The sequence below is a fragment of the Diceros bicornis genome, chromosome 33 (genome assembly GCF_020826845.1).
Source record: "Diceros bicornis minor isolate mBicDic1 chromosome 33, mDicBic1.mat.cur, whole genome shotgun sequence".
Lineage (NCBI taxonomy): Eukaryota > Metazoa > Chordata > Mammalia > Perissodactyla > Rhinocerotidae > Diceros > Diceros bicornis.
In genome coordinates this window covers 8189903-8199180 of record NC_080772.1, presented here as the reverse complement: position 1 = coordinate 8199180, position 9278 = coordinate 8189903, and the positions used below count along the sequence as shown (strand labels likewise).

General features: G+C 40.2%; 1 pseudogene; it reads left to right on the top strand.

Moving 5' to 3' along the window:
* Nucleotides 1-5616: 5616 nt before the first annotated feature.
* LOC131396629 (small ribosomal subunit protein uS8-like) lies at nt 5617-6032 on the top strand (annotated as a pseudogene).
* The last annotated feature ends 3246 nt before the right edge of the window (nt 6033-9278 follow it).

The window sequence follows — 9278 nt, the reverse complement described above, 5'->3', positions numbered from 1 at the left end:
GTGCAGTCACATAATGAAATACTATGCAGCCTTAAAAAGGAATGTGGGCGATCTCTATGAACAACTATGGAGTAATTTCAGGAGGTAAGTTTAAATGAAAAGGGCAAAGTGTAAAAGAATGCATATAATAGGATACTTTTTTGTAAAAAAGAAAGGGAAATAAAACTACAAACTATAAGCATATGCTTATTTTTTAAAAAAAGAAACATAGGAAAGATAAGGCAGAAATAAATAAGAATAATTTTCTAGAGAAAGCAGATAAGAGAAGGACAGAGGTGACAGGGGTAGAAATAAGACTTCTCTGAAAATACATTTTTATATTTAAACAAAATTTGAATTACAAAAAAGGGTTAAAATAAAACCCTAAAACTGAATACACGAACCTGGCTGTACATCAAATTGATCACATAACCACACATATAGAAGAATTAATTCAAATAACTTCTGAATTACAGTGCTCTGATTACATACTCAGTGAAATATGCATCTTTAGGCCAAAAGAAATGCAAAAAAAGTCAAACTGAACCTAGTAGGTTTGTTGTTGGTAGTGGAATAAGTGTTGTAATTCTGAAAATATTTTCTGCGTATTGAAGGATAGAGCAAATGAATAAATGTGTACTGTTATTAGGAACCAGGGTTTTCACTGTGGGAGAGGAAAGATAGGAATATTTAATGGGAGAAAACTGAGAGGAACCTTGCAATGTTGGAGGGCTGGAGGGCTGTCTTGGAAGTTAGAGGTGTGTGTGTGTATGTGTGTGTACACACATACATATATTTCCTACCTCTATCCACTGAAATGGCCTACAAACAATGACACCACTTTAGTGATAAGTGCACCCAGCGCCCAGATCTTTGTTTCTAAAGGCATTTCCCATCTAAAAAAACCCAGGGTTCCCTGAAGAAATCACTGATTCCAGGTCGGGGGCAGAGAAAGTATATTGTGAGCCTGGAGCAGCAGGCTGTGTCAGAAAGCAAAGAAGTGCTCAAAGATGAGAAGTGTATTTCAGCAGACAGAGGATCCAGCTTAGAGGGGCTCTCACTGCACAAATTTGGGATTATTTGAACATTAAAAAATAGTGATCATGATGGATTATAATACAGTGAATTTAAGAAAAAAATCCATGGATCATAGAGTTACTCCAAAAGAAACGAAGGGGAGAGAGGGAAAGCTCTTCTTTTCAGAAGAATTCCATTTAATGAATGTAGAAGAAATGATAGAATTAGAAAATCACCATTCACACCCCCCATTGTAATCACTGGTTCAGGCAATAATCATTAATGGATGCAAAAACCACTGGGTAAAATAATGCAGGCACATAGGTTATTTACAAGGTCTAAAAGTGGCACACTACAGATCATCTTTATGACAGGCAGGATTGGCAGTGACAACTTCAACTAAAGGAGCAAACTTAGCCTTAGTAGGAGAGCTTGACATTACGTGGCTCTTGGTGTGATGCACCTATGAAGATTTCTTGCCATAAATGTTTAACCCTGAATTTAGTCATGAGGAAGAAATCAAACAAATCAAAAACCCAGAATATGGGATATTCTACAGGACAACTAGCCTAGACTCTTCAAAAAGTTCAGTGTAATGAAAAGCCAGGGGAGACAGAACTGTTCTAATTAAAAGATACTTGTCGTGTGTGTGTCATATTATTTAAGAATGTTAGAATCTGTTATAGAGATAAAAAAGCAAATAAGGAGGGTAGAGAAACTAAGTGTAAAAGCAAGTAGTTCGTGAAACGTGAGCAGAATTCATAAGATGTTCTAAGTATAGCCCAACTAGATGAAATGCAGCCTGAATGTGCCAAACAGGTGGAAAGGGATAGAAAACTCAAAAGACACTAGATATTCATGCTCTGCAAAATATACAGAAGATGTATATTAGGCACTCAATATTCATGAAGTCCTAAAATTGGCCACTCATTGGTGATATTGATTCCACAGCTGCTCGTCAGGCTGATTGGCCAGCAGCTGTGGTGCCCTGTGTCTCTCCCACAGAACAAGTGTGTGTCTGGGCCACTGAAATCTCCCACTGCTGAGACCACTGGCTCAGATGCCATCTCTGGCCGAGTAACCACAGCATCCATGGAAAGGTAAAGCCACAGAGAAACAGGACATATGTGTGATCTGCATCCCCTTGCTCCTTGCTGTATGTTTTAATTGATTAAACCCCATGATTCAAGCATCTTAACCTGGCTGTGATTTTTCCTGTTGTGTGACCAAGGAGAGCTTGGCTGGTGATGTAAATGGAGGGCACCATTGCACCAAGTAAATTTCCCACACAACGTGACTCGGGAGAAAGTATAGCCAAACTTAATGTGTGAACCTTGATGGGGTTCTGAATTGGAAAAAAGTCATAGCTTTAAAAGACATTTTGGAGACAAGTGGAGCATTGGAAATACGGACCATATATTAGATTATAGTATTGCATTAATGTTTCTTGGGTGTAAAAATGGTATTGGGATTTGTGGGAAAATGTCCTCTTCCTAGGAGATGAATGCTAGGGTATTGATGAGTACAGGAGAGGGAGAGAGAAAGCAAATGTGGCAGGATCTTAAGAACTTGTAAATCTGGATAAAGGGCATATGGGTGTTTGTTTTAACGTTCATAACACTTTTGTGTAATTTATGGTTTTCATAATTAATTTTTAAAAACTTTCATGATTACTTAATCTCAAGGTTTATCACTTACTTCCATCATTCTACCCATTGGTTTGTTTTTGGTAAGTCTCCGGTTAGGGCTATAGGAGCCATTTCTCTTGCTTCCTACTTTCCCATCCCTTGTAAAAAGTGAAATTTCGGTATGCAACATTTATGTAGTTGAGATTAATTCAAATAGAATCATTATGTATAAGTTCATTGCTTTGGTTTCTTATCAACTATTCACCAGAAATTTCCCATGATTTGGGAAAATAATTTATTTCTTTGCCAAAATTGAGCCTTATTATTTTGATGTTACTTGGTCATAATTATGTCTACCAAAGTGATTTTTTTTTTTTTGATGAGGAAGATTGGCCTTGAGCTAACATCTATTGCCAATCTTCCTCTTTTTGCTTGAGGAAGATTGTCACTGAGCTAACATCTGTGCCCATCTCCCTCTATTTTGTATGTGGGATGCAGTCATAGCATGGCTTGATAAGCAGTGTGTATGTTTGCACCTGGGATCCGAACCCATGAACCCTGGGCCTCCAAAGCAAAGCATGCCAACTTAACCACTATGCCACCAGGCTGGCGCCCAAAGTGATTGTTTTATTTACAAAATCATAATCTTGAAATCCTTCGCTGAATAGGGCTAGCTTACTTTTAGTTAGGAAATGTAAAGTGAGAAATGTATCAAAGGACTACTTGAAGTCTTCACAAAAGAGGCATAGAAACTAGAGTACGGTCCAAATTCTTTTACTTTATTGGAGTATTATTGCATCAACTATAGTTCCGATAAATTAAAAATCTAAAAATTTAGTATTTAGGAATGTGCATTGTTGTTAGAGTTGGTTGGTATGGTGGTAGTTAGAGTTAAGGAACACCTGATAAAAATCCTTCTATAAGATTTATCATACACCTCCAGGCAAACCAACAGGGAGACACTGTATGAAAATGCGTGCTAACAGCCCAGGGCAGTTGCATTGTTCAACCCCAGCTGTAACTCAGCTGAGAAACCAACAGCACGATCAGATAGCTGTGAAAATGAAATCAAGTGCATAATAGCTGTGAAGACAGGAAAAGTTCACAGGGAGTCAGACATGGAGAGAAAGAGAGATGATTCTTGTCATGGCATTTTCTAGCTTTGGAGAGAAGTGAAAGATGGCTATAGAGAATGCCTCTCATAGGTTCAAACAGAAATTCATTTTATGAAGTAAGTCTACACTAACTTCTAGTAATTTGAGAGTTGCTAACAATGGGATAGCTTTTCATATTTTCATCTGTTTTAAATTTAATTATTCTAAATGTAATTATTTTTAAAAAGATACTACTTGCATGTAGAACAAAAGTCAAAAAGCAGAGCAAGCTAAATGGAGAAAAGTCAGTCTTTCCTTCTCCCCCCTGCCCAACCACACAGTTGTTCTGAGAGCCACCCCTTTCACCTACATCTACATGGCTATAAAGGCAAAAGTGTGGATACATTTTTGTGAGTCCTTTTTAAAGTTGAAGAAATTGCCCACATAAATCCTGTCCCTCTCCCTCTCCTGGGGGCCCCAGTCCCTAACCCCTTCCATCTCCCTCCTCCTCTCCTCCTACACCTGCCCTAAAAAGTGTGTCTTACCTGAAGAGAAGCACTCCTGGCTCCTCTCCAGCGTCCTGGAGTTAAAAACAATGTTGAGGCCTGTTGGGGAGGAAGAAATTTTCCTCTACCCTTCTAGGTTCTTCTGGTTGGTCTAAGAATTAAATTGACATGAGACAGGTTAACAGGAGAAAATCAAATTTAATTTTGTATGTACGGGAACCCCATATACCTGAGAGAGTCGGAGACCCCACATACATGAGATGTGCAGAGACAAAAAGGTAAAAGGAGGTATATATGTCGTCTTGAGCTAAGGAATGGGTTAGGGGCCTGAGGCTTCAGAGAGGAGGAGGGTAATTCACAGGACAAGAAGAAGAGCAGATGTTCAGTAATTAGAGGTTTGCCCTGCCATACAGATGGGTCATAAAAATTTATTTCTGATAATAACTCTTATATGGGCAAGCCCCCAATTTAAATTCTTTAAGGGAAAAGTAAATGTTTCTCTTGAGCCCACAGGGTCTCAGTTGTCGTTAGCTCAAAATATTCCATGAGCCAAAGTAACACATCTTGCAGAGGCCTGCCCTGAGCCCCTTCAGGCTCACCGAGTTAGATTAACCAAGGTGCCATTGTGTGCTGAGGTGAGAAAAGGGCCATGGATAATGTGATACACAACACATGATAACATACAAAATGACTAAGTTCTTCACTGGTACTAAGATTTAGGCCAAAATCAGGTAGCTCACAGAAGGAGAATAAGACTGAAAATTGTAGATCCTATAAAAAGGCCTGGGAGACTTGAAATAACTATCTTATTAAGAGACTTCTGGGGCCAGCATCGTGACTTAGCGGTGAAGTGCTTGTGCTCTGCTATTGGCGGCCCAGGTTCAGATCCTGGGTGCACACCGATGCACCGCTTGTCAGGCCATGTTGAGGCGGCGTCCCACATACAGCGACTGGAAGGATGTGCAGCTATGACATACAACTATCTACTGGGGCTTTGGGGGGAAAAAAGGAGGAGGAGGTTGGCAATAGATGTTAGCTCAGGGCCGGTCTTCCTCAGCAAAAAAAAAGAAGAGAATTGGCATGGATGTTAGCTCAGGGCTGATCTTCCTCACAAAAAAAAAAATTAAAAAGAGTAAAAAAAATTTTTTTAAAAAGAGACTTCTGAACCCCTTAAGCCATCAAAAAGCTGGTATTTGTGACATTTTCCTTATTCCCTGTTATATATGCTTTTTCTATTGCCATTCACAAATGTCAGTTGGACAGTGTTCATCTATAACTATGTTTTGAAATAGAAAAATATTTACAAGTTGCAAACCTCTTGTTGTTGGAAAATCTTTGTGCAGACAGATAATCAAAATTGTCCAACTCTTTCCTCCATCTTTCTGTGCCGCCATAATGGTGAGCATGAATGTTCTGGCTGATGTTCTCAAGAGCAAAAACGATGCCGAAAAAAGAGGCAAATGCTAGGTTCTTATCAGGAGTGCTCCAAAGTCATCATCCAGTTTCTAACTGTGATGATGAAGCATGGTTACATTGGTGAACTTGAAACCACTGATGATCAGATCACAGAGCTGAGAAAATTGTTGCTGGGAAAACCTCAGCCACAGATTAAACAAGTGTGAAGCGATCAGCCCCATATCTGATGTACAAATCAAAGATCTAAAAAAATGGCAGAATAACCTACTCCCATCTCATCATTGAGTTGGGAGTTCGGTTCCGTTATACTGACAATCTCAGCTGGCATCACAGGCCAGCAAGAAGCAAGGCAAAAACACACAGCAGGGAAAATTCTGAGATTCTTTTCCTAGGATCATAATACATCCATGCAAATAAAATGCTTCAACAGAAAACAAACAAAATTGTCCGGTCTCACAAATTGATCACCAAGTTTGTTCATAGAACAATCTTTTACACAACTGCCTGTGCAGAAAGAAGTCAACCAAGGTGGTAGTATTCCAGGCACTCAGACAAAATGCCTCGAGGAACATAGAAAATAATATTTTTCCAGGGTCATATGCCCTTTGATATTAAAAATCTTCAATATTTCAAGGAAATTATATCTCGTCTCTTCTTAATTCATTTTTTCCCTAAAATCAGTTGTCTTGTGATGCACAGCAGACTTTGTTACTGATCTAAGGCTGTGTTGTCCAATGTGGCAGACACTAGTTGTATGTGGTTGTTTAAATTTAAATTAATTAAAATTTAATAAAATTTAAAATTCTGTTCCTCAGTCACGCTGGCCACATTAAAAGTGCCCAGTGGCCATATGTGGCTAGTAGCTACCATGTTGCACAGCACAGATATAGAACACTTCCATCATCACGGAAAGTTCTATTAAGCAGTACTGTTCAAAAGGCAACTTTTTATTTTTCCTTCTTCTTTTAATCAGGAAGTTACATTTTCGCATAAAGTAAATGAATTTTTGAAAAGCTAGAGATTATCAGTTAGTTTGAAACTGCAGATTCAGTCTCAAAATCTAAACCAAAATAATTCCAAATATCAGTTACCAAAGCAAATGAAAACAATAAACCAACACAGAACTTATCTGCCCTTTTCTGCTGGTTGAACACCAAGTCATCTTTTCAGATTCAGCTCTCCTAGAAAGGCTTTCCCGACTCAGCTCAACCCCTGAGGGCATTGGGGAAATGATCACTGTCTCCCTCACTGCAGTCTGTACATGGGTTCCGCAAGATTCCCAAACAAAAAAATATTTTATTCCACTTAACTGTCTCTACCCATCTGTGAGATGTTTAAGAGCAGGAACCTTCTCCCACTGGTCGTTATAACCCCAGTCCACACATACCTAGTAGGTGCATGCTAAAGAATAAACCAAGAAATTGACTCTGCCATTTACTGAGCATCTATTTGTGTCAGAAACAGGAGCAGTGCTAGATGCTGGAGTTGTAGATTAATTACAATAACCCAGTCCCACCCTCCAGGAGCTTGTTATCAGGCTTTTATTTTATTAAATCTGATTTACAGTGTTATATGAATTCATTTAGTAGGATTCTGCTTTACTACGGGAAGAAGGCGCATTCCAAAAATAAAAGAGTTGTTAAAATTAATGTGTCCAAAAATAAGGAAAGTCTGAGAAACTGTCACAGCTAAGAGGAGCTCAGGGAGACAGGACAGCTCAATGTAATGTGGGATGCTGGACGGGTTCTTGGAACAGAATAAGGACATCAGATAAAAACTAAGGAAATCTGGATAAAGTATAGACTTTAGTTAATAATAATGTATCGGGGCCGGCCCCATGGTGTAGCGGTTATGTGCACACGCTCCGTTGCTGGCGGCCCGGGTTCGGATCCTGGGCGCGCACTGACGCACCGCTTGTCAGGCCGTGCTGTGGCAGCGTCCCATATAAAATTTAGGAAGATGGGCACGGATGTTAGTTCAGGGCCAGTCTTCCTCAGAAAAAAGAGGAGGATTGGCATGGATGTCAGCTCAGGGCTGATCTTCCTCACACAAAAAAATAAATAAAAATAATAATGTATCAACACTGGTTCATTTGTTGTGACAAATATACACTAACGTTAAGATGTTAACAATGGGGGAAACTGGGTGTGGGGTGTACAGGAACTCCCTGCACTATTTTCACAACATTTCTGTAAATCTAAAACTATTCTAAAATAAAAAGTTTATTAAAGAAAAAAATTGATATGTTTACCACTAAATAAATACCATTTCATTCTCATGAGGAAAGATTCTGACAACAACTGAGGTTGATGCAAAAAATCCATGGAGCTGGAAGTCATCTCAAAACAAGGTTCTGTGTCACCACTTGATGCATGGCCAGATCTTGAAAGCAGACTTGACAAGGCCATGGTTACACCGCTCAGTCGTTTTCAAGAGCACAAGGTGTGTTTGCTCTTTGCATGGAAATTATTTTCTTGTTTTTAACATTTTCTCTTTTTCAACAATTTGCAAGAGGCTATGAAAAATTCACTATATGAAAATGTTGGGAGTGTTGAAGTAAGGAGCAATTGGACAAAATTTCAAGTCAAGTCAGTGGAATCGGGGAAGTCTTGGCATCGTCTGGGGCATGCTTATTACACTTTAAGGTGCATGCAACTCGCCTGGAGAGCTTGTGAAAGTGCCCCTGTGGCCCAGCGGATCTGGGGCGGAGCCTGAGAGTCTGTCTGACAAGCTCCCAGGTGATGCTGCTGCCACTGGTCCTCAGACCACACTTTGCTTAGCAAGGATGGAGGTAAAGAGGAATTGTAAAGCCAGGGATGCCGTCTTCCTCTGCAGGCTGGGACTTGCTTTGTCTACCCACTTCCCACTGCCTGCCAGTGGGAACCCACACAGGTTTATCGGTTGTTCACTCCCAGTGGACAAAAGCTGAATTTGCCCTGTCTCGACACACACACAAGCACACACACATTTTCCTTTTGCTGTTCTCCTTCCTAGTGTGCCCTCAACATGAACTCGTGTTGGGCACCAGGTGCTGGAGTAGAACTGTCGACAAGACCCGCACAGGGAGCCCACAGTCTAGAGGGAGATCCGGTGTTTAAACGGCTGATTGCAATGCAGCGCGCTAAGTAATGCCATGGGGTACACAGGAGTGCTAGGAGAATATGTGAAAAATGCCCCTTACGTTTAAGAGACTGTTAATCTATGCTGAGCGTTACTGGCACCATTCATGGTTTCCTGATGCTGAGTAATCAGCATATCTAGAATTGGCTTGTGTTGCCTAAATCACGTGTATATAATGAATGTTACATAATATGCCATGCAAATCTGTTTTAATCTAATTAACTAGGTATAAATACTTTGTTTGGCTAGCATATATTAAATTATTATATGAAGGGGGGAAATGTCCTTTATCAAGTCACAGGAGGCCCCCAGAGAAGCTGACATCGAAGCTGAGACTTGAGGGTGAGTTAGCACGCAGCTGTCAGCCATGTAGGAAGGGGCTGGAGGAAGGGCGTTCCAAGGTAAAGGATTAGCTGCTGTAAGGCCTCGAGCAACAGACCGGGCAACCGGCACAAGGAATACATGTGTTTCTGCTCTGCTGGGCGCACTGTCTGAGGAGAGGAGGAGCCAGCGACCAG